This window comes from Colossoma macropomum, unplaced genomic scaffold, assembly GCF_904425465.1.
Source record: "Colossoma macropomum unplaced genomic scaffold, Colossoma_macropomum, whole genome shotgun sequence".
NCBI lineage: Eukaryota > Metazoa > Chordata > Actinopteri > Characiformes > Serrasalmidae > Colossoma > Colossoma macropomum.
Window position 1 is genome coordinate 144999 of NW_023495395.1, and position 26870 is coordinate 171868.

The 26870-nt window shown below is 35.4% G+C and overlaps 2 long non-coding RNA genes across 2 annotated transcripts in view; both read left to right on the top strand.

Annotated features, from left to right (window-relative positions):
• Positions 1–2087: 2087 nt before the first annotated feature.
• The window catches only part of LOC118802032, a 28211-nt gene continuing 3428 nt past the window's right edge, over positions 2088–26870 (top strand). The window contains exon 1 of the long non-coding RNA XR_005006612.1: positions 2088–2149. This is a non-coding gene — a long non-coding RNA (uncharacterized LOC118802032). The remainder of the gene's footprint in view (positions 2150–26870) is intronic.
• Positions 16657–26589, top strand: LOC118802033. The gene is made up of 3 exons (XR_005006613.1): positions 16657–16697; positions 24073–24108; positions 26435–26589. It is a non-coding gene; the product is annotated as an uncharacterized LOC118802033 (long non-coding RNA).

The window sequence follows — 26870 nt, forward strand, 5'->3', positions numbered from 1 at the left end:
CTTGGAGGACATGTATCTTCACATTTCTATTACTATTTTCTATCAACTGCTTTACATTAGACTTTAAACTCAAAGCATTAAACTCAGAGCATTTAATGACAGCACTATTGTAATCTAATAACATGTAATAATAACATGTAATCTCAACTGGCAAAAGATAAGCAGTGACATCTTCTCTATGACCAGCAATTCAAAATTGCAGTTAATACAATTTAAACCCCTTATCGAACAGACATTACAGCCCCTAAACTACACCATATGGGATTTAGCCACACTGATTCAAGGCTACATCACCCATCTTTAACAGACAATTACTATCATATTTTCTGGATTTGTCCCCCTACCCAGCAGTTTTGGTTGGAGGTCATGGACAGGCTATCAGAGATTCTGGCCTTCATCCTTTTCTGTCCCAATGTAGCACTAATTAATGATCTCTCTTCATTCTCGGTAAAAAATCCTTTACATTAACATCATTTACCACTGCCAAAAAAGTTACCCTGAACTAGGAAGACAGAACCATTATTTCAATAAAGCATTGGCTTAAACTCCTTACGGGTCACTGCAATTTGGAAAGACATGCAGCAAATCTTAAAAATAATACAGAATCATGAGGAAAACCGGGTCACAGTTTTTATGCTATATTGAACGGTAATTGTAATGAAGACTCTCCAGATGGGTTTGAATCCATAATTCCCGTTTACAGTATCAAAATCACATAAACCAGAATCAGTGGTGAAAAAAATATATATAAAGAAAATGAGAAAACAGAACTCTGTGTTCTGCACATGCTTAACAGAGTGATTTACTGACTGTGTTAAGTGGGTCACATTTCTGCAATATAGAATATACAGGTTATGGAACTGTACAAAAGAGCTCAAAATAATTTATTACAGTTTTATTTTAGATTCAGTTCATTTTAAGCATGCATTAATATTTTTAGTTTTGTTTTTATTTTCTGAAAAGTAAGAGTTTTAGTTGAGTTTTTATTTAGTCTCAGTTTTAGTTTTAGTTTTTAGTATTATGATAAACACTGTGATAGCAGGTATTTGATGAGGGTAGAATTAAATTAACACACAGTAGATTGAGCTCAGCTCAGCTCCAGCTTTCCTTATAGACCAAACACAGAAGAGATTCACCTCTAAACTCTCATTCCTGCGCTGATAAAAACTAAAAGTTTATTCTCAGTAATTCTATTTCATTTTAGTTAATTGTGCTGGGGACATTATAGTTTTCCTTTAGTTTTTGTGTTTTTGAAAATTGACATTTTTATTCTTATAAAAGTTAACGAGCAGATTTTTTCACTGAAAGTTTTCATTTTAATGATAGTTTAGTGAACTGTCATAACCCTGAACTAAATAAAACCAGTCGTAGAACACAGAAGCATTACTAAACTTAATAGTCCCAAAACTGAACTATTTCTTATATTATAAAGAGTAAAGCAGATCTGCTGACTTCATCATTTTATATCAACAGATAAACCCAGACTGTGTGTGGATCCTAAGAGCTCAGTCTATACTGGAGACACAGTTACTCTGAGCTGTGCGCCGCCGTATCAGTCTACTGACTGGAACTTTTTCTGGAAGAAAGACTCTGAGTATGTACAACCAAGTCATCATCTGAAAACATACAGTATAACAGTGTCTCATCCAGGAGAAGCAGAGTATAGGTGTATAGCACAGATGGGAAACTATCAGTCAGTGGACAGTGATCCTGTCAGGATTACAGTGAGAGGTATGACATGTTTTTCTTTTTTTTTACATTTGAATTCAAATCCCACAATATCCCATAATGTTTTAAAATAAATAGATCAATCTTGTTAGTATACATTTTATATAAAATATATAAAATATGCATTTTAAAAGTATTTATCTTCTTTGAACAGAGAGACCAAAAGCTACAGTGAAAGTCCAGCCAGCTGATCATGTGTTCATCAGAGAGAGAGTCACTCTGACATGTGAAATAGAAAGTGGAGATTACTGGAATTATGAATGGTATAAGAATAATAATCTTCTCAGAGATGCTCAAAGGAAGAAATATGAAATCTCTAATGTTGATCAGTCTCATGCAGGTGTTTATACCTGTAAGGGAACACAGTCAACAGACCGAATATACACACACACCAGTGAAGCTGTTACACTGACTGTATCAGGTGAGTGTGGCGTCTTTCTCACTTTATTTCTCTCATTAAAAATCCAGAGATTTATTTTCTGAAATAATTTATTTCAGAAAAGACTGAAAACAAGCAAATTGAGTAACTATAAATATTGAAAAATCTTGTACTACAGTATAATTTTGTGTTTTTTCTGGTACCTGTCATGAAATAAATATAATGCAATTAGTAAACTAGTTACAAACATCCTCAGTAGATAAAATATCCTACAATTTATATTTACAGAACTACATGGACTTAAAGTCAATGTGAATCTGAGTCACAGCACATTCATCTTCTGTGATTTCTGAGTGAAAAATGATGTCAGAGATGGTCTGTGAGGTAGCTGAGCATTTCAATTAATCATGGGTGTGGATGGTGGGAGGAGGAGTGAAATTTATTATTGTTTTATTATTATTATCTGCTGATACATGATGATGTTAAAGAGGTTTTTTCATTACTTTTTTCTGCCATTGTTGTAACTCCAACTTTTCATTAAAGGTTTATCTAGAAAACAGCTAGATAGTAAATTTGCAGCGATGTCCTCCTCACTAGCAGTAAAATTACTCTCAGCTTTCATCATGGACCAACAAGCTAGCTAGCGTTTTTCACTAGCCTCGTGTTCCCAGAGCTTGTACGTCCCCACAGGGTGTGGGGCTTGTCATAAAGTTAGTGATAACAAAGCCCACCCATTTAGAGGGAAGATATGATTTGTCATTTTACTGTCATTTCAAATTGGTCTCTCATTGAATTACTATTGTTTGGCCCTTTGTAAATTCATAGCTGGGCCACCAATCACCAACATTATTTCCAGCAACAGCAGATATGGCAAAATTCTGATAGGGAGACAAAGGAGCTTCTTTAATTAAACTTTTCACATTCAAGGTGAAATAGACAGGTTTGAAGGATTTATTTGCTTAGATTTGTCAAAATATGATCAGATAAAATTAAAACTATTCAATTTTAAAATATTATTTTTAGAGTATCTTAGGCCCTCTCTGAGGGTGTAGAGCGCTGCCCAACATGAAGGCTCACAAAGTTTCCCAGTAAATGAGGCACACAATAAGGCACCTGAGAATTTTTTTCCCAGTGTCTGTAAATATGACATTGACTCATAACAGAAGATTGTGTGACCTCAGTTTTAGGAGCACAGTCCAGCGGTTTGCCAGATAGCTATAGGTTACAGATATAACGTTAGTGCTGCTGAGCAATCAAATGGCGGAGACAATATATCCGTGATCTACCTGTCAATGATGTAATGAGATCTCTAAGATGAACAGCTTGTGTTCCCTTTTGCACTTTTTTATTCATCATATAAAGAGCTGTTAATTAGAGTGAAGTGGTCTATTTTCATGCATGGGGGCTCTTGTTCTTCAAAATCATATGTGTAGGGCTGAACAACACTGATCCAGCCTGCATTATTGGTGGCATCACTGTCACTGGCAACAGTTTGTTGACGTTGCCAGGGAGACACCGCTGTCAGTCATAATGCATTCTGACACTCAAACAGTTATGAGCAGCAGCTCGCAATTTATCTACTATTGAATTGTTTTTATTAATGTATATGTATTTCATAAATAAACAGCTTTTGAGTGGCTTTAAAAATTGTGAAACATGAAAGTCTGAATACTGCAGAAGTTCAAGAGGCTGCAGTTCATTTATTTGAATCAATGTATCTAAAGAACGTTGGATGCAGTTTACTATATAAATTCATTTCTCAATACTGCAGACTGTTTAGTTCTAATTAAAGTCATTAGTAGGGATGGTTTAAAATATATATGAGTTTACAAAACTAGAGTTTAAAAAGTGATAAAAAGATACAGAGAAAATGACTCTTAACAACTGTGCAATACTTGGTAGACCAGCAAAACTGTCCCCATCAGATAAACAACACTTTCATCTTTGAGAGAGAAGAGAACATCAAGCTTCAAATCTGAAAAAATCCATAGGTGTTTCTCTCCATCATTCCACTGTGAGAAGAAACTCAAGGATGTGTAGCTGCAAGAGTAATTTAAGAAGCTATTACTGAGAAAAGGAAATAGATAAAGAGGAAAGTTTGCACTAGATTACCAAAACTGGACATCAGAGGTGTGCAGTAAGGGTTCATGGACTGTTTAAATCTGAGACCTTTGGAAGTAACAGAAGGCAGTAATTTTTAATACATCATACAGTACCCTCTGGAAAATGTCTGACTGGGAAGAAAGTCATTCTACAGCAAGATAACAACCCCTAACACACAGCTGAGTAGATAAAGATGTACTTATCAAATAAAGAAGCTGCTGGTGGTCTCAGACTGTCAACCTTACAGCCGAGACCTCAACATCACTGAATGTGTTTGAGATTACTTGGATCACAAGAAGTAGAAAACTCAACCAAGTTCTAAGACTGAACTTTAGATGTGTGGAAAGCTATTCCTGCAGATTTCTTAAAAAACTGAAAGCAAGTCTGCTGAAAACAATGGAATCTGTAATAAAGGTAAAGAGTGGACATACTTAAAAATATGATATTATATTTTGTTGCTGTGGCTTCTGTTTAATTTTCTGTTAAATATATCGTTGCTGTCCAAAGAAAAACAAGCATCTCCAAAACAGTAACATTACAGGACAAGGAAAAAAACATTCTGTACTTTTTATCACCATGTAAATGATCATAATGAAGTTAATGTAAAGAGATTGTATTCCAAACAAATTTGAAGCATTTCTGTTCATTCTAGCTGCTCAACAGTCCAAGGTTCTGGACCTGTCACAACTTTTTGAGATGCGTTGCTGCCATCAAGTTCTATGAGTTAATATTTTTCATTAAATGGTAAAATGTCTCACTTTCAACATCTAATATGTGCTCTGTGTCCTATTGTGAATAAAAAAACGTGTCTATGATATTTGCAAGTCATTGCATTCTGTTTTATTTACATTTATTTACATTTTACACAGCGTCCCAGCTTTGTTTGGGATTGGGGTTTTACATCAACATAAATACAAAATCTCTTTCTTTCTTTAGCTTCAGTTTCTGGATCTGGATCTGGAACAGTCGGAGTGTCAGTGGGACTGAGTTTAACCTTGTTCCTCATTATCATGCTGGGCCTGATGTGCTACTATAAGAAGAGCAAAGGTTTTAAAACACACTTTGTCTGTCCTGTATCAGTTTATGCAGCTGAGTAAAGACAGATTTCTGTGAGCTGTGCTGTTTGTACTGTAGCTGATATAAAAGTATAGTTTAAATCTCTTATTCAAAGATGTATTTTAGCTTCAACAAATGCATGTAAGTGAAAAAGCATGTAAGCTGTGTTTTTACTTTCACTGTGGAGCTGCAGGATCTCTGTCTCCCTCTACTGGAAATCAGCAGAACACCAATCAAAGCCAGAGTCTGTCAGGGTCTGGGGGGTCTTTTTCAGGAACCACAACCCTGCAGGATGGTCAGTTTGCATCACCAACATAATCACTAGCATTAAGCTTTTACAATAGTTACACTGTTTCACTAAAAGATCTTATTTACGCTGTAATAAGTAGTGATCACATTTATGGATTATTGATTTCATATTTAACAGGAATCCAGCTATAATTCATCTCTTGTTCATTAATACTTGTTTTTAAGTGAGATATCTTTGATGATGTGAGAACACAGTGCGTCTCTGATGAGTAACTTCTTCTGTTCCAGATGAATCTGCAGCTCAGCCCAGTGATGTAACTTACGCTCAGATTGTGACTAAAAAGAAGCTCAAAGGAAACAGTAAGAACTGCATCTTTACAGTAACAGAGATATATTTTCTCTTTAATTGCCTTGTGGATGTCAGAGGTACTGCAGGGTTCAACAGTTGTTTGCATAAATGTGGGCAACTTTGGCTGAATTAAATAATTTGTTGATTTTTTAAAAAGAAGTAAACATGACCATGGCAGTAAAATATTTTACAAAATAACATTTTCCACAAACGTCAATTCACAGCTACTTTATATTTGATTAATGTAAAAAAAAGAGACAATAAAATTAAACTAAGAATTGTGGCATGTGCAAAGATTTGGACACCCTTGCAGTTGTAAAATCTCAGAGTGTAATAATAATGATAATAATAATAATAATAATAATAATAATAACAATAATAATAATAATAATAATCACACATGCTCTAATTCTTAACAAATGACCTGCTTAAACTCAGCAGTGTTAGGTTTAGGGTCAGGAATTTCCCTGAAGAGAGTTTACACAGCTTACTGAAGTTAAAGGGAAAACTTAAAGGTAAAATTCAAAGAAGATGTTTTATGCAAGTGACCACAGGCCTTCAAGGTTAGCTTTACATTTGGGGTTTATGTTAAGGTTATGGTTTAGTCTAGAGAGATGTGAGGGTGACTTATGAACACAAACATCAGTAGAGAGACTGAATCTGAGTAATGTTTTTTAATCTCTGTAAAATGAACTCAGTTATGTGTTGTTGTGGACTGTAGCTTGTGATTGGTGAAAAACTGCAGCATGTGATTGGTCGAGGACTGTGTTTTGAGTTAAAGGACTGTTGTAGTAGAATGAGAAAGTGGAAAGAAATCAGCTTCTGTTCTCTCTTAGATGCTGGAGCTGAACTCAGTGACGTGACTTATGCTGAAATTAAGCTGAAACCAAAGAGGAATTCAAAGAAAAAACGAGACTGGAACTGTTCACTTGAAGGTGAGATCACAAGGAAATATCTGTAGATACTATTATCAGAATTATGCTGTATAGTATGACATTTTTGTAACAGATCAAATGCTTTCAAATGTAATGTGAAATACCTTCTTACTTTTAGTGGTGGCTAATTCAGTGACTCTTGTCCACTGTTAGGAAAGACCACTGCAGATACTGACACTGTCTACTCTGAACTAAAGCAGAACATAGGCAAAGGTAAGATGAACTCTAATAAATTATCATAAGTTCATTTCATGAGTGACTAGTATAGATGTTAAGGGTCAATTCCACTTATTTTTCAAATTTTCTGCATGATTTAATCTTTTAAGATTTAAACAAATCCACTGAGCCATGCTTTTTATGTGAAATGCATGACTATTGGGTTCAGTTTAATTACCACACCCAAGCATGATCACTGTCAGACCTGCTGACTCTAAACTTCACTTAAATAGAACTGTCTGGCAATGTGAAGCAGGCTAGAGGGTCTCAAAAAGCAGCACATGATGCCCTGTTTAAAGAGATTCAAATACACATGCAAAACAAAGTCATTGAAGTCTGGAAAGTGTTAAGGTCAATGTGCATGATTTCACAATAAAAAACACATTTCTCACATTTGCCAAAAAACTTGTCAAATCTAGATGACCCCCTAGACTTTTGGAATAATATTCTGTGGATTGATGAGTCAAAGGTTGAACTTTTTGGACGACTTTGGTCCTGTTACATCTGACGTTAAGCTAACACCGCTTTCCAATGGAACATCATACCAACAGTCAGACATGGTGGTCCATATATTTTATACACAACAGGTTTATGGTATATCCACAGTGATAATATTGTGAGTGAATATTTCTAACAAAACCTGAGCTTTACAGACTGTCAATTATACATAAATGTGCAATTCATAAAGTGCTTTTTTTCTTGTAGGTCTATGAAGAAACTGCTACTGTTGTTTCAGTACAGAAACATTACCATTTACAGAAACTCCTGGTTTGGGTTTTAAGGAGTGCAGACAGAAGAAGATCTGATAATAACAGCCATTTTGCCAGTGCTTCATATTGATGAATTTGATTTATTGATTGCATTTTCTATAATTTCTATAATTTTTTGATTAGAACTTTTCCTTTCTTTTATATATTCTGAACTCTGAGCTCTGACTGGAACAGCAGAGCGTTTCATTTTAATATTTAAGTGTATTAGCTAGTAAAATTGAATGGTGTAGTGATTTTAATACAATATCAAAAATCAACATTCATGAATCAAAATATAAACTTTATCGTCGATACGCCCCTCTGTTTCTTTTAATGGCATTTCAATTGCTGTCCTTTTGCATCCAATATATTTTTATAGTGTTCATAGTAAGAGGGGAACCTGCAAAGCCTTCTAGGACTTCAGAGAGGGCCTAATGATTTCTGAGAACTAAAAAATATATCTGTAATATTTAGTTCATTTTTATTCCATGGAATCATGCTAGTATTTAAACTCTATAAGTATTACAGTACTACTCTTGTTTAATTGTTAAGTTTAGGATGGAAACAAAGGGGTTAAATTCTCAAAAGGCAGAGCAGAAAACTGGCCAATGAGGAATAGTTTCTCTGTGGTATCTAGGTAGATTTAGCTTTGCGAGCACTCCTATTGGTTAAGACTTTTAGAATTGAACCAAAGTCTCCATGCTAGATTCACCATCAGCATAATTATGAAGTGACAGAGGAATAAACCAATCACATTTTGATTTCCAGTGGGTGGGACCAATTTCATAAAAAAATGTAATTCTTAATCAGTGGATTGTCAGAAATGGAGAAAGTAGCAGCTCTGTATCAGAGCTCTCCACTGAAGGGGCACAGTGGAACTGCTATAAGCTAAACTATAGGCTAATGTGTATGTCACAAGCTTCAAGTTGAACATGTAATGTCTCTTAGAATCTCTTAGCCTTTTGCAAATTTTCCATTCCATCTTGAAGTGCAGGAGTTGCATTCTGACACATTTGCTGCAGAGTTTAAGGTGGAACGGCAAATTTAAGTTACAATTTAAGTTAGCTTTTGTAACTGGAGTGTTTTTCCCCTAATGTTTTGATCGAGTTTTGACATTCATGGCCCGAGCTGAAGGTCTAGCTCTGATAGCCATAGTTGACCACTGTTTAAACTGTTTTATAACATTACTATTTTGCAGGATTTGCTACTTTACCATATTTTGTTTTTAATTAAAATTCAGTATTTATCAGAACCAAAATGACCTGAGTAGTACATTAGATTTTTGCAGAATCAAGACATGTTAACACATAAATGTCCAGTTTCTCAAACTCAGATTAAGCTTAATCCTAAACTAAGAAGTCTTTTCAGTGATAAATCACCATTAACATTACAGTTTAGATTTAGACTAGACTTAATGTCCAGAAAACAGACTTAATATATTAAGAATCATATCTTGACCTCAAAAATTGTAACAAACCTAAAAATACAGCTGTATGCAAAAGTTTTGGCACCCTGTTCAAACTACATATTTTGTAGATATTTAAGTGTGTTCTCTACAGGATGTGTTAACAAAACATGTAGTTTGGCTAGGGTGTTAAAACTTATATATATAACTGTATCATTACACCCCTCATAAAATATTGTGTCTGTAATGTACAGTAAAAAAGACTCATTATTGTCCACCTTATATATATTTTTGAGCTAAATAAACATTAAATTTACTTTAAATATATCAGTATAAAATAGTGAGAGAAAATTAGTATCATTATATACACACTGTGTGGTAGATTTGAACATTGATAATATTGACAACTCTTTTTTGGTTTTGTTTATGTATAAATATATATGATCTGTAGTCATAGGTTTCCATGTTTAATGTATTTTAGTTTGCTTATTTAGTTTTATCATTTTATCCTTTAACTTATTCTTATTCAACATAAATCAAATCTTAATCAAACTAAAATATTCATAAATTAAGATGGGTAAGACAATGCAATGTGGTCATATGTTTTAATATTCTCATTCTTGTATTGTATTGCTTTCATGTATTATAAACTATGTATTTTAGTTGGATTTTTTTAATCCAACTGAAATACATGTATAATCAAGTTATGTTTTCATGAAATATATTTTTTTTGCCCTTTTAACTAGATTACACAACACAACAATGTAACAAATGCTGTATTTTATTACTTTTTAATGGAACCTGGAATTAATAAATACTGTTCTCTAACAAGAACTCCTCTTATGTTCTGTTCTTTATTCAGAGACAGGAATTAGATTTGATCTAGTGCTAATTTACCCGTGGAGAAACCTCAGGGTCTTCTAGGCCTTCAGAGGAGGCCTAATGATTTCTGAGAACTTAAAAAAACATGCCTGTAATTTAAGATCTATTTTAAAAATATAATTATTTTTAAACTCTGCAAGTATGATAGTATCTCTCCTTTCATTGTAAGGTTTTCTTGGAAACAAAGGGTTAAAATATTGAAACAGAAAATGACACTTTGTTGTCCTCTGTGAAAGTTCTGGCTGCACTCCAGCTCACCACACAGTGTTTTACCACTGCTGTGATACAAACCCGATTCCAAAACAGTTGGGACAGCAGGTAAAATACAAATACAAACAGAGCAGTGAAGGAATTTCATTGAAAATGACACCAAGAAGAGATATTTAATAATTTATTTTATTAACTGATTTTTTGTAAATATACACTATAAATTCTAAATTTGATTCCTGCAACACATTCCAAGAAAGTTAGGACAGAGGCAGTGTAGGACAACACAGATAAACAAGTGTAACAGGTAACAGGTGATGCTATCAGGATTGAGCATAAAAGAAGCATTCACAAATGGCTCAGTCCTTTACAAGCAACAATGATTAGAGGTTCTTTATTTTACAAAAGCTGTATGAATGATTAGTTCAACATTTTAAGAAAAATGTTTCTCAACACGTGATTCCAAGAAATTTAAGGATTTCATCATCTATAGTCCAAAACATTCGTTTTATAGAAATTCTAATTTTTTTTCAAATTTCTAATTTATAGAAATTATAGAAATATCTTGGTGTTAAAGGCAAGGCCAAAAATTGATGCTGAATGCCTATGACCTAAAACCCTCAGACACCACTGCATTAAAAATTGACAAGCTTCTGTAATTAATTAATGTGTTTTAATCCAGTTGAATTACATTTATTATAAAGTTACGTTTTAGTGAAATAAAACATTACATTGATCTTTTAACAAGCTAAAGTGATACATCAACGTTACAAAAGCTATATGGTTTTTCATTTTTGCTGATGCCCCTAATATCACCACATGGGCTCAGGAGAGCTTAGCAAAACACGTATAAGTAAACATGTTCACACAAATTCAGTGATGTAGGAACAGGGTCAAGATCACATGTGGAGGAACTCATCTCCTGCTGACTGATAACAGAGAAAGCTGTCATCATAGAGGTAGGTGGCTAGTCAGGAAAATCCCAGGAACCTGTTTCATTAGCCACCCTGACTTCAAAATATTTCAAAATCTGTATCAGAAAATAAAAAGTTGTGTCATGTTGTCTCTAGTTTCATGTGACAGCTGAGTGGCAACCTATTAACTTTGCAAGTTGACTGATAAACAGAGTGTCTACAGGTCATTATGTTCCACTGCCTGAAGATTCTCCACAAGGGAGCATTTAGCACTGAAGTCTCTTTTATGCGCATCACTAAAAAAAGAGAAAACCCACACCCTCAGGATCTGATCAACTCCTGTAAGTTTGTACACACTTAAAAAGATGGTTCTTAAACGGTTCTTTAATAAAGACAATGGTTCTATTTAGAACCATGAGTTCTTTATAGAAGCATTTGCATTCTTAAATGGTTCTTTGCAAAATGGTTCCTAGATTGATGGAGAATGCATTGTATATGGTTCTATATAGAACCTTTTTGAAAATTATTCAATTTAGTACCAAAAAGAATTCTTCTATTGTTACCAACTTGACATTGTTAGCAGAATAGCAGAATGTTTTTTGTTGTTATATAGAAGTATTTTCAAAAGGTTCCTTAAAGAACCAATGACAACACATTCTTAATCAATCTGAAGGACCATGCAAAGAACCATTTAAAATGCAAATTGTTCTGTAAAGAACACAAGGTTCTAAATAATACTTTAAGGTTCTTTAATAATACTTTTAACCCTTTAAGAACCATCTTTTGATTTGATTTAATTTGATCAGATTTTTTAAAGGTGTAGTTACAGGTGTAGTAATTTTGTTTATATTAAGTAGAAGTAAATGTTTTCTGCGACCACACTGCACCCTGCACGTTTATTTCCGGGTAATTTGGGTGAAATACGACCCCTTATTCTACTGCTGTTCATTTGTTGTTTGATTTTATGATTAGTTTGTGAAACTGTAAAATTAAGCTATTTTTTGACTTTCCCCCTGACAATAACAGAATCAAAAACGAGAATCAACCCAGTTTTTGTTTAGTTTTTCAGTACTGGGTTTTGAAACGGACCTTTTACTCACGCAAGTTTAAACTTTCCTTTCACTTTAACCGGAAATAAACGTGCAGAGTGCAGAGCGCAGAGTGCAGGTCGCAGAAGCTGTTGTTCTGGACTATGTTAGGCTTTTATGGGTGTTTGTATATTTGACCTCCACAGCTTTGCTCTGTCTGTAAAACAACGACATGAGGGAGAAACTGGACTCCCTCTGTTTAACGGGGGGCTTCGCGCTCTTAAAGCCACATTAAGAAGTTTATCAGTGCAGAACTCCGACTCTTCTTCACGTGCACGCGCGTCACGCGGGCAGACGGACACTAGATTAAACTCAGGATTTCGGTGGTTTCTGTGTGTAAATAACAGTTAATCCTCACTTTCCTTCACAACAAACAGCACAACAGGACCTAAAGTCGAACACAGAGCAGCACCTACGGAGCTTTTTCCTCTGTCTGTTTTAACAGGTGTGAACTGACCACCTGTACTTGGTCCGCACTAAACAAATAAACGGTGGTCCGGCAAAAATCGCGGGTATCCGTTCCAAATGAGTTTAGTTCGCTGCTGGTGGGAACGCGTTTTTGTGATGGTCCGCACGAACAGCAGAGCATCATCACGTTTTCCTACAGCAGCTCATCAGTCAGTCTGTCTGTTTAACATCTTTACAGACGTCTGAGTCTTTACATACGTTCATGTCGCTCCTGCAGCACCAGCTGCTAATAATAACAGACCAGCAATAAAATAAATACAATCATAGCGAAGCACCGCACACGGAGTTCATTAGAGACCTGATTGGTTACGTTTAAACTGACAAGCCAGTCATAAAGAAGCAGATCCAAAGTCAGGTTTATTGTTGTTGCTGTGACTGATACACGTAGACGTTAAACGAAACAGCCCAGCTCTACATTAAGCGCATCTAAAGCTCTTTTACCCCCAAAACCGGAGCCAGTATCAGCCGACACGATGTAATAAGACCACTATGAACATCACATGAACAATGACATACAACACAGTTCACCTCTGACCACTTCACATTTCAGTATTCCTATTTCTCCTCATTATTGGGCAGCTTGACTTTCATTTCTCTTTTATTTCACTGTTAAATGGCAGGAGTCCAGTACGGGAGTCTCTTCTACAAATCAATTCAGTTTTTTGCCAATAGACCAAATTTAAATATACAAACACCAATAAAACATCATACAGCCTCCCATGTAAGGGACAATGCCGACAGTCAATATTGAACGCTCGTTATCTTCGGGCCCTCAGGCAGCACTGCATTGAAAACATGATTCTGTATTGGAAATCACTGCACAGGCTCAGGGAAACTTCCAGAAATCATTGTCTGTAAACAGAGTTCACAGTGCAATCCAGAAATGCAAGTTAAAGCTGTATCATGCAAAGAAGAAACCATATGTCAACACGATCCAGAAATGCCACCGTCTTCTCTGGGCCAAAGCTCATTTAAAATGGACTGAGGCAAAATGAAAAACTGTTCTGTGGTCAGATGAATCAAAATTTGAAATTCTTTTTGGAAACATGGACACCACGACCTGCGGACTCAAGAGGAGAGGGACCATCCAGCTTGTTATCAGTGCACAGTTCAAAAGCCTGCGTCTATACATATATATATATATATATATATATATATATATATATATATATATATATATATGAGAGAGAGAGAGAGAGAGAGAGAAAGAGGTTTTAGAAAAACATATGCACCCATCCAAACAACGTCTCTTTCAGAGAAAGCCTTGTATATTTCAGCAATACAACGCTAAACCACACACTGCATCCCTCACAACAGCATGGCTTCAGAGAAAAAGAGTCCGGGTGCTGAGCTGGCCTGCCTGCAGTCCAGACCTTTCACCAATAGAAAACATTTGGCACAAAGAAGCCTGTAGGCATTTGGCACAAATTTGTGGGCTTCTTTGTGGAGAACCAACAGCATATTAGGTAGGTGGGCATAATATTTTGGCTCATTGGTGAAAATCAAAAAACAGATAATTACAGGAGACGATGCTGTGTATGGTACATTATATTAATATTTGTAACTTTTTAAATATAATTCAGACACTTTCTTCCCAACTTTTACATTGATTTGAAGTAAAAAAAAAAACAGAAAGGGTCTGATTTTAGGCCAAATAGCACACATACACTGTATGATGTGATGTTAGCTGTGTATTTCTTCCAGAGGGGTAGGTGGGTGTTTCAGCCTACTTTTAGATGTTCACATTAAATGAAGTGCTTTGCTTAAAAATAGCTTAGTAGTTTTTAAGATAAAAATGAGACAGTTATCAATTTCAACCAAGACTCAAGTTTTGAAATCAGTATTGGAAAAAAAGTACTATTGTGGAGTGGAGTTGTTCTATCTCTAGTTTCATCTGACAGATGGTATGCTTTTAAATGATATTTCATATTAGTGATTGCTAATGGGTGAAACAAGAAGGACAGTCATGATTTCTTATTTATAATCTAGCATAATTAGATAATTAGTTGATTATTTAGCAGAGAACAGAAAAACTCACACACAAAAATTCAATATATCTTTGGTCTGTGAGTAAAATGTTTGTGCACTTTGTCCACCAAACTCACAGTCTCAGAGGCCTGAGAACAGAGAGGAGTTAGAGATGTGTTTGTGGTCTGACTTTTATTATAGTAAAACTGCAGTAATGACATCAACCAAACGAGGACCTGAAACCCAGTAATGTTTTTAAGCCACAATTTACATAAAGCTATAATGTCATATTTCTTACAAGATCGTTTTTTATTTTATTTTTATAACCATAGTGATCATGTCCTTCCTAGGCAGACTTGTAATGCTGGGTCTCACTGCTTTGGTGTCTTTGCCCCAGAGAGGTGGACTGAACTTTCCCCTGGACTCTGCACTGCAGTCAGTTCTCACGCTCAGTTCTTTCCTCTGTGGTCAGAAGACTCGTATCTTCAGGTGTTATCTATTTTAACACCTTTCTGCTCTCATTCACACCTCAAAGATGTGCAAGACACCCATACCCCCCCCCCGACCATGAAAAACCCTGGTGTTTGAACTTTATCAACAGTCTTTGACCCAGAGAACACAACATTCATTATTTCCATAAACAGTCTGAAAGTTTAACTAGTTAAGCTACAATATTGTACATCAGTCCATTTCAGATGAGCTCGAGTCTAGAGACATTGGCAGCCTTATTAGACATTGTTGAAAAATGACTTTTACTACACATAGTAAACATGCAGATGCAGCAACAGACGGTGCTCACTAAGAACGGTTTGTTAAAATATTTCTGAGCCCATTTTGTGATCTCCATCACAGAAGTATTTCAGTTTTATTGCAGTGCCATCTGATGGGTTAAAAGTCATGGATTATCAGCTGTGGTTTTTGGCCTTTCCTGGATGCTCATTTTATATCCATGCATGACTGCATCACCTGCTTAAGATGGTTTTTGAACATTTCACATTTCACCTAGTCTTAAAATGCCCCATCACACTTTTTTTGAAACATACTGCAGGCATCAATTTCAGAATGAGTGTATGTTTAAAAAACAAACAGTAAAGATAATAATCTTCTCTTTGTACTGTTCATGAAATTCTACTGACTGCAGAACTAGACTGTGTAATTTTAAACAGTGACCTCAGTGAACACAACACTAATGTTAGTAAAACAGTGTATTATCACCTCTGCAGTCTCCAACCTTCATTATATTCTCTCCACTGCTGACAGTGAAAGACTTCATGCCTCTGTCTCTTCTAGACTGAATTACTGCAGCACTGGCTAATCTGGCTGACTCAAGAGTTCAGAATGATCTGTATTAAACATAATCTGTCATTTGTAATTAAAAGCATTTAAAAAGATTCTTATTTAATATGACATTTAAATTTAAATAAATTAAATAATGCCACATAGGGCTATATTTTATTTTTAGTCAGGTTTATTTTTCTTTATATTTTGTATATTTATATATGTTTTATGATCTTTTATCAGATAGTTGTTTTTAATTCAGGCACAGAAAAAGCAACAACTCTTTTAAACTTGCTATAACAAAACATTTCAGGATTATGTTTCAAAGTACTTAACATGAAGATGCCACTTAAAGGCCTCTTATGATGAGCAAAGACTTCTTGTATTAAAACTGTCTCAATAATCCTAAAGACGAGTGACTTGATCATTTACCAAAATCAGATTTGAGAAAAATTTAAATCAAGCTAAAAGCTATAAAGCTACAGGAAAAGGGCTGTGTGCACAGACTCTCTCTCTCTCTGTTGATCTCGCTCTCTCTCTGTCGCCATGTCTCTCTCTCTCTCTCTCTTCTCTCTCTCGCTGTCTCTCTCTCTCTCTCGCTGTCTCTCTCTCTCTCTCTCTCTCATGTGCTTTGTCTATGAGTAAAAAGGAAGTGTTTAGGTCATTGTTCAGTCAGTCATTACTGGGGCAGTATGGAGCTCAGTCTGCTCTCTCTGATGATCTGTGAGTAGAGATTCTCTTTATATTGCTGTTGTTAATTAGATTTCAATGTTTATTGTTTTCACTGTAATTATTATATACAGAAGAATAGCATTAATCTATCTGATAACAGAGGGATGAGTGATTCTTCAACAGTCCTGTTAGTTCTAGCTATTAACAGGTAAGTGTGAGGTACAAATGTGGAAGTTGTGAAGAATGAAACCCTGTTGAGTTTTTGTAGCCCAGGAATCTGCATTTTGTTTGTACATCTTGTCCAGTATACGGGGCATCACTAGAGCTTTATGGATAGGGGGGCTAAGCCTTTACTTGGCACACACTAACCTTTATCAGACCTGCTTCTTCAGCTCTTTCAGTCTCCTCCAGCTTTTTTCTCTCCGTCTCCCTGCCTGTGTTTAGTAAGGTGTTGTTAGCTATAGGTAGATATTTTCACTCTGTTAATACTTACTGATTCAGACTGTGTATTATATACTTTGAATGAGGCCTAAAGCCCCCCAAAACTGGCCAACAAAACTCACACTATATTTCACTGTAATATCATAAGTTTAAGCATGAGAGTAAAGTATCCTGGAAGTATCAGGCTAGTTATATTGCATAAAACGATGTACAAAGTACAAAGATAGACCAGTAAAACCACATTAAGAATCACTTCTTTCCTTTAAAGCTAGATTTAGTTTGTAGGTCATAGACAGATACACACCATGTTAAACTTTTTGTACTTTATTGATTTACATTTTTTTACACACACACACGCACACACACACACATATATATATATATATATATATATATATATATATATATATATGTGTGTATGCCTATGCCTGTTTTTTGAACATGTCTTTGGAAAATCCTCTAAACAGCAAAGTCTCTTTTGATTATTGTACCGTGAGCATCTGACTGATTCTGTCCTGTTACACGTATCATTGCATTCTGTTTTTATTAACAGTATTGTCTGTTAAGACTTGTCAGCTTTACCTAATATTTGTCAGTAAAACTCTAGTATTTCTCTTGGCTCTGTATGTTTGCATGTTGGGTTTGTCTTTCCAACTTGTTTAATCTAACATCTGTGTGTTGTAGTTCTCTTCAGTGTACTTTCCCCTGGGTGTCTGCCTGTTTGCTATAGTCCCTCTAATCTCAGTGAACACTGATTTTGCACACAGTGTTAAATCTTGAGAACCATGTTGAACTTTAGAAGTTGGTTTAGAGCAGAATTGATTTAAATTGTTTGATGTTGTTTTCCTTAATTAAAGTATGTTGTAATATAATATTAAGTAGATATTGTCATGTTAGTGTGTAAAGGATTCACTGCATATTGAGTGAAATACTCAATTACCTCCACTGTAGTAGCCAAACACATCAAATCAAATCAAATCAAATTTATTTGTATAGCACTTTTTACAACTGATGTTGTCACAAAGCAGCTTCACAGAAATCTGTTTAAAACAAAGTTTCAACATGAAATGTAAATCCTCCAGGTGAGCAAGCCAGGGGCGACAGTGGCAAGGAAAAACTCCCTCAGAGCTGAGGAAGAAACCTTGGGAGGAACCAAGGCTCACATGGGGGGACCCATCCTCCTCTGGTCAAACTACGTACAAAATTATTATTCTACTAATATTAATAGTAGTAGTAGTAGTAATAGTTAGGAGGTAGTAATAGTTAGGAGGTAGTAATAGTTAGGAGACTTCAGCGTAGAGTGGGCAGCCAGTCCAAGGCAGGTGGTGGTGACTGGGTTGTGGGTAACTGGTCTGAAGCGGGTAGCCGGAGAGCTCTACAAACAATCATCCAGCAGTGTCCGGCCGGACAGGTGGGCAGTCGTTTTCTCAGAGGAAAGGTAGGGAAATGGAGTTAGTTTAGTTCTGTATGGGTGTATGTATAGTACTATGTAAAACATTTCCAGAGTGTGGCTAATGACTCCGGCAGATCTGACTATAACAGCTTAACTAAAAGGAGAGAACCAAAAGGGCACACAGACACGGGAGCACCCTGAAACAATTTGGCATCCCTCCGCTCCACCTTCCACAAACCTGAGTGTTCGCGTGCGAGCGGTGGGACGACAGCACCAGCGTCTCAGTTTACTATAATTCCCTGTGTCCATGGACCCCTGGATCTGCTGCCTTTATCTAAGGGGAAACATTAGCTACCAAAAGCTAAACTAAACAAGTGAGTTTTCAGCCTAGATTTGAATATTGCGACTGAGTCTGAGTCCCGAACATTTTCTGGAAGATCATTCCAGAGTTTGGGGGCTTTATAAGAAAAGGCTCTTCCCCCAGATGAAACCTTCTGAATTCTGGGAACTATTAAAAAGCCAGCACTCTGTGATCTGAGTAATCGTGGTGGCTCGTAATGGGAAATAAGGTCTTGCAGGTACTCAGGAGCGAGCCCATGTAGGGCTTTATACGTCAATAAAAGAATTTTGTAATCAATACGGAATTTAACAGGCAGCCAATGGAGTGATGATAGAACTGGACTGATATGATCAAATTTTCTAGTTTTAGTGAGAACCCTGGCTGCAGCATTTTGAACAAGTTGAATTTACTTAAATTCCTGCTGGTGCATCCTGATAGTAGTGCATTACAGTAATCTAGCCTTGTGGTAATAAAGGCATGTACTAATGTTTCTGCATCACGCAGTGATGAGGCATTTCTTATTCTGGCGATATTGCGAAGCTGTACAAAAGCTGTCCTAGTGATGCTGCCTATGTGTTGATCGAATGATAAATCTGGATCGAGTATTACACCAAGATTTTTTGCTGCTGAACCTGGTATAACTGGAAAGTCAGCGAGATTTAAAGTTAAATCTGATAATTTATTTCTTGCCACTTTTGGACCCAGAAGGAGAACCTCTGTTTTGTTACTGTTTAGGAGGAGGAAGTTACGCGACATCCAACCCTTCACATCTTTTACACAGTCCTCTATTTTCTTTAGCCTGTATTTGTCATCAGGCTTGGCTGATATGTATAATTGCGTATCGTCTGCGTAACAGTGAAAGTTAATGCCATGGCTGCTTATAACTGTGCCTAACGGCAACATGTATAATGTAAATAATAATGGTCCTAAAATAGAGCCTTGCGGAATTCCAGATCTTACTTGTGAATAATTGGAAGATAAGTCATTTACCTGTACGAACTAATAACGTAAGATTTGAACCACGATAGGGCTGTCCCTGTGATTCCAACCATGTTTTCTAACCTTTCTAGGAGAATATTGTGGTCTATCGTATCGAAAGCTGCACTGAGGTCAAGTAGCACCAACAGGGATATGTAGCCTTGATCAGAGGCAAGAAGAAGATCATTTGTTATCTTAACTAGAGCTGTCTCAGTGCTGTGATGTGGCCTGAATCCAGATTGGAATTTCTCAAATATGTGGTTCTTATGTAGATATGAACTAAGTTGTTGGGCTACGGCTTTTTCTAAGATCTTAGATATAAATGGCAGGTTAGATATAGGCCTGTAATTAGACAATACACTAGCGTCAAGGTTTGGTTTCTTGATCAGAGGCTTAATAACTGCTAGTTTAAAAGCTCTGGGTACATGGCCCAGGCTAAGGGACGAGTTTACTATAGTTAAAAGAGGATTAATGATAACTGGTAGCACTTCTTTGAGTAATTTTGAGGGGATTGCATCAAGTGTGCAGGTTGTACAATTTGCAGAGGAGATAATCTTCTCTAGTTCTAGCTGTGGGAGTGGGTAGAAATTTTCAAGCCTTTCTTCTGCAGCTATGTTATGTTTTATATCAGCCATGTCAGATGACAGCCAAGCCACATCCTTTGAGATGTGCTAACGTCACGTGCTCTACAGGAAGGTACGTGTTTTTAAAGAACAGAACAGTTAGTCTATGGTTATAACTATAGTTACATAGCCTGTTAAGTACAACCCCAATTCCAAAAAAGTTGGGACACTGTGTAAAATGTAAATAAATGTAAATAAAAACAGAATGCAATGATTGATGCAATGAATGGGCATCTCACAGACCCATATTTTATTCACTTTTGTGAGATGTGTTGCTGCCACAAGTTTTAAATGAGTTAATATTTTTCATGAAGTGGTAAAATCTCTAACTTTCAACATCTGATGTGTGTTCTATGTTCCATTGTGAATAAAATATGGGTCTATGAGATTTGCAACTCATTGTATTCTGTTTTTATTTAAATGTGTTTACATTGTACACAGCATCCCAACTTTTCTGGAATTGGGGTTATAGAAATAATTGAGTTAGGTCAACTTATATGGCAGAATTTGTTAAAACTTAGTGGATTTAAGTTACTGTGACATGATTCCCATAAATTACAGTAACTTAATTGTATTAAGTTAGTGTAATTATTATATAAAGTCTAAAATAATTTAACCCTTAGACACCTACATTTTTTTTATTTTTTTTGGTATTTTGGGTCAATTACAATTACAATTGCAATTATAAATTAATTACATGTGACAGTCTCACATGCCATATGCTGTTATTTTCAGGAGACCCTGGTCTAATCAGATATGCCATTTTTTGACATGTAAATTCTAACAGAAATCTGATATCTTTATGAATTTGGGTAATTTTTGATCAAAATTAAAAAATAAAAAAAAATTAAAAACAAATGCTGAATAAGTACCTTTACATTAATTATTTATCAAAGTTACATTTGATTGACTCCTTTCACTTATAAAGCAATAGAGCATTAGGTGAATGTAGTCCACTTTACCTGATGTCCCACTTTATTTTGCTGTACCCACCCTACAATGTAAAAAGTGGCTTGTCAGATCTACTTACCTCATGTGGTGACAGGTAATTGAACTAATTTTACTCAACTCAAAAAAATATTGAAAGAATCGTTCCTTCTAAAGTATTTATTTAGATTGAATAAAACTTGTTAATTTACTTGTTACCACATGAAGTAATTTCTTAAGTAGATCTGACGAGCCACTTTCTACAGGGCAGATGCGAATTTCATGACTATTCAGTTTTAAAAAAGAATTATTAATATCATATGTCAGAGTATTTAAATATTTTAAATATTAAATATTTATTAACACTGTAAAAAGTGGCTCGTCAGATCTACTTAAAAATTACTTCATGTTGTAACAAGTGAATTAACTAGTTTTATTCAATCTAAATAAATACATTTAACGATTCTTTAAATCAATGTAGTTTTTTTTAGTTGAATAAAATTTGTTCAATTGCTTGTCACCACATTAAGTAATTTTTTTACAGTGCAGTACCATTTGTGTTGAGAAATATCTGTGAGACTGCAGTCAAAATTAGTAGATGATGTAGTTGTCGGAATATGAAAAGTGACCAACAGCATGTTATACTTGAATTAAAATCAGTTCCTCAAACTTAAAAAAAAAGAATAAAACTAAATCAGTTACTTGTTACCACATGAAGTCATTTTTAGATTGATCTGATGAGCCATTTCTTATAGGGTAACAAAACACTGTCAGGCTGTTTCTCCAGTGCATGACTAAAAAACAGATAATAAAAAGCACAATAATTCAAAGATAATAGAATAGAATAGAATAAAATAGAACAGAAGGATAATACACTGTAAAAAATGGCTCATCAGGTCCACCTAAAAAAATTACTTCATGTGGTAACAAGTCAATTAACTAGTTTTATTCATCCTAAAAAAATACATTGAATGAACGATTCTTTCAGTCAGTGTAGTTTTTTTAAGCTGAATAAAACTAGTTCAATTGCTTGTGACTACATGAAGCAATTTTTTTAGGTAGATCTGACGAGCGATTTTTTACAGTGTAACTATGTCAGAAAGTAGAGGTAGAACTTAAACTAAAAACTATAGTTACTATAATATAATAAATAAACTATAATAACTATGTAGTCTTTGAGCAATTTACAGTTAAGGTGTATTTAATTTGACGTGTACAGTATGTTGAGGTAAACCAGGTCAGATGTGCAAATTATAAGTGTTTGTAAAGAGCATCACATTATATTCAAAGTGTACAGTGCAGGAAAATGAGCATTAGCAGCTTAATGTTCACGCATACAGCTTACAGCATGAACATTCAAGTATAGAAAGTATACAGTTTAAATGTCTTAGAGCGTTCCAGTTAAAAGTGACATGTTTACACACTGTAAAAAGTGTCTCGTCAGATCTACCTAAAAAAATTACAGAGATTGGCAGAGGTTGAAACAGGGAGGGTGGGGTGTGTGGGCTCAGTTGATATGTTGCTGGATCACGTTGTAGATGCCCAACAAGTATGGGTGGGAGGGCTGCTGCAGTGAAGTGCTGGGCAGTTTTCACCACCTTCTGCAGTGTCTTATGCCCAGTCAGGATGCTCTTTACAGTGGACCTGTAGACGTTGCAGAGGAACTGTTGTAGCAGGTTGACTCTCCTCATCCTTCAGAGGAAGTGGAGGTGAAGTTGGGCCTTTTAGACAATGTGTGATGTGTTGACTGACCAGGTATTATGTGACTACATGGACACTGAGGAACTCCTTGGTTTTGCTAACACTGAGGGAGAGGTTGTTGATGGTGCACCACTCTGTAAGGAGCTTCACTTCCTCCCTATACATCATTGTTGATGTTGCCAATTAGTGTTGTGTCATGGGCAAATCTGAGGGCATTGGAACTGTTTTTTTGCGATGCAGTCATGGGTGTACAGCACGTAGAGCATGGGTCAAAGCTGCGCGCTTGTCCTGTGCTGAATGTGAGGGAGGAGTATATATGTTGTCATCTTAACAGACTGTGGTCTGCAGGTAAGGAGGTCCATAATCCAGTTGCACAATGTGTGACTACTAGTAAGACTGCTCTTTATATGAGCTAAGATCAGTCTCTTGAAGCACTTCATTGCTCTTCTGACCTTATCTATAGCTAGTATGAGTGCTCACTCCTCTGTGGAGGGGGTCAGGGCAGTGGTAGTTGGTAGCTGAGCCTGAGCAGTGATAGAACAGGTATAGAAAGTCTTCAGTTCAGCAGGGAAGGAAGCGTCTGTGGTCGCTGAGTTACTGACTTTGCTGTTATAGTCAATGATTGCTTGGATTCCTTGCCATATGTCTTGGGGATCTGAGCTGGCAGTGAAATAGGCTACAGTTTGTTTGCCATACCTGTGTTTTACAGCCCTGATTCCAGCCTTTAGGTTGTGTCTGACAGCTTTAAGTTCTTCACTGTTGCCAGATTTGAAGGCTGAATCATGTGCTTTCAGCAAACTGCAGAGTCTGTTTAACCAGGTTTGAAATTGTTACATTTTGCCCAGCGTTAGGTTGAGCGCCACTCTTGCCCAGACTGGTTTAAGGTCAGATATGATAGTTTAGTTGACTTGCTCTTCTGATAAACAGACTTGTGATTTTAACTGTTCATTATTCATTATTCTTGTAAAATAATCTAATACTTCACAATAATGCATCATGTTCTCTGTTTCTCTCCTACTTTAGGGCTGATTGTGCTCATCCACTGTGAACAAACTCCAGGTGAATCATTACATGAACATCTACTGGATTAGTTAATTAGCTCTCATGTACACCTGCATACACATCTTATTCTTCACATTTAATACACAAGTAATACCACAGTTAGCTATGAGAACACTGAGGTCTGGACCTTGGTAGTTTCTGAAGGTTTGTTTTTTCCCCACATAACTTCAAATATGATGTAGAAACAGCTCTATGATGTGTTGGCAGAGTGTAGCCTACTTTGAAATGCTTCTTTGATTTAACTACACCGTAAAAAAAGGCTCGTCAGAACAATCTAAAAAAAAATTATTCATGTGGTAACAAAGAAATCAACTTAGGGGAAGAGTTATGAACATTTTGTACCATCACCAACCTTATTTTGCTGTTGTGATTTATGAAAAAGGACAAACGCACCTATAATGAGATGAAAAGGACAGTCATTACTATTTTGCACTTTTCCCTCATTTCACATGCAATTAAAGGAGTTTTCATCAGAAAGCACAAAATACTGGAAGGAGATAATTATTATTATGAAGTACTAATTCAGATTCACTAAGGCTGATAGTAAATACTGAGTGTGCGCTGGTTAAAGCTGGATTATTTTTGGCACTAACATGTCTGCCGTTGTCGTTACTGAGAGACAGAGAAAAGAGATTTTATCACAAACATTTATTTATTTTCTTAAATAAAATATTACTTTATTCGTTGAAGAAATCAAATATGAAAATTTTGTGGACACTTGAAATGTTATATTATTAAAAACCTTCCAGTAAAACAGATATTAGACATTTCCTAATTCTATAGGTATATTTCGTCTTAATTGAACAGTTTGGCGATCAATCATATTAACATGATTCATCACTTACTCCAGATGCAGGCGATAGCCAAGACATGTTTGGTATCTAAAGTTTGCTTCTTTATTTTACAATGGGAGATGCTAGGCTAACGTTGCTAACAAACACTGAACTTAGACTGTCACCAATCTCATCTCAATAAATGCACACCCAAAAACGCCTCAAAAAATGTTTTGGCTCCATCTCAAATAACACACTAGTGTTATATTCAAGATTATTAGAGGTGAGTCTGAGTCAAGACCAAGACTTTGTAGTAGTTGAGATGAAGCCAAGACTGAGACCAGAAGTTTGTTTTTTTTAGAATAAAAATTACAAAGAATAAAAGACGACAAAAACTGAAGTCAATGCGTACTTGATTTTATTTACATTTATTATTATTAATTACACATGATATATATTAATAATTGATATTATAAAATATTTTGTAAAATAGAACATTAATAATATATAGCCTAAAAGTATTACATATTGTGATTATATTATAGTTTTGTCCAACTTTTCATTGTAACATTTGGAAGTAAATGATGGTGAGATTCTCTGTTCTTCTTCTCTAAAACTTATTCTCAATCACCACCTAAAACCAACAGAATATAAACCAAATCTGCCCCTTATCCCCCCTGCAGGATCATTAAACTAATATTTCATATAATTTAACTAGTCAAACTATATTATATTTTGCCATTCTAATTAACTAATTTTAACCAATAAAATATTTTATTTAATTAAGGTTTAACTTGGGCCGATAAGGATTTCGACTGTTGATTATCACCTGGAGTCAACATCAGTCATTTCAGTTTAACAGCCAACTGACTGATTTTAAATATTTGGTGGTTAAGCAGTTCTATTTATTGTTATGAATAATAATAAATAAAATTATCTAAATGAAACCAATGTGAAACTGTCCACTGGTTCAGTATATAGATTCAACATGTGCTTTCAGATGAAAATAAATGATTAAATAAATAGTTCAATAATTAACTAAATAAAATAAACAGTCAAACTGGAATTAAAGCAGTTTATGAAAGAATGGAAGGAAACAAACAGATGAAATAGGTACATAAAGCAGTAATGAACATAAAGGAGTTTAGAAAACAGCACTTCTGTTCTGCACATATTTGGCAGTGTGGTTTACTCAGTGTGTGAAGTAGATCATATTTCTGCAATATGAACCTCAATAAATGTCAGTCCTGGTTATGAATGTGTAGACAAGTGTTCCAAATAAGTAAAATCACAAGTGCTCAGACACATTAATATTTAAAACGTGCAAACTGTAATTCAAGCTAATGTTGCCAATGCATAAATAGATGATAAAGGGTTCATAAAGAAGAGACAGTCAGAGGTTAAAGTGCAGCCTGACTGAGCAAACACATTCATAGAACATAGAAACATTAAACTCATCAGTCTCAAATCATGTGATTAGGATGATAATCTACTTCTTATATTATAAAGAGTAAAGCAGCTCTGCTGACCTCATCATTTTATATCAACAGCACAACAGAAACCAACTGTGAAGGTGGAGCCTCAGAGCCCAGACACAGTTACTCTGAGCTGTGAGATGCTGCAGTCTACTGGAGAGAAGTTTTTATGGATGAAAAACTCTCAGTATTTACAACATGAATTAAAAACACTAACCGTAACGCTGCTTAAAGAAGGAGGAGAGTACAGGTGTGCAGCGCGCAGGGGAGACTATTTAACACAACAGAGTGATTCCATCAGGATCACAGTAGTAGGTATGTCACATTTTCTGTTTCGTTTTAGACAAATTACATGATTTTAGAATGATGATGAAAAGAAAAAAAAATTAATAAAATAGAATCATTTATAGGATATTTTCTATTGAGAGGTGTCTGAACCAAACACTAACCCCTAATTTACATTTGTGAAAATAATACTTAATTTTTTTTTCTTTAATTTAAAAGATCCTTT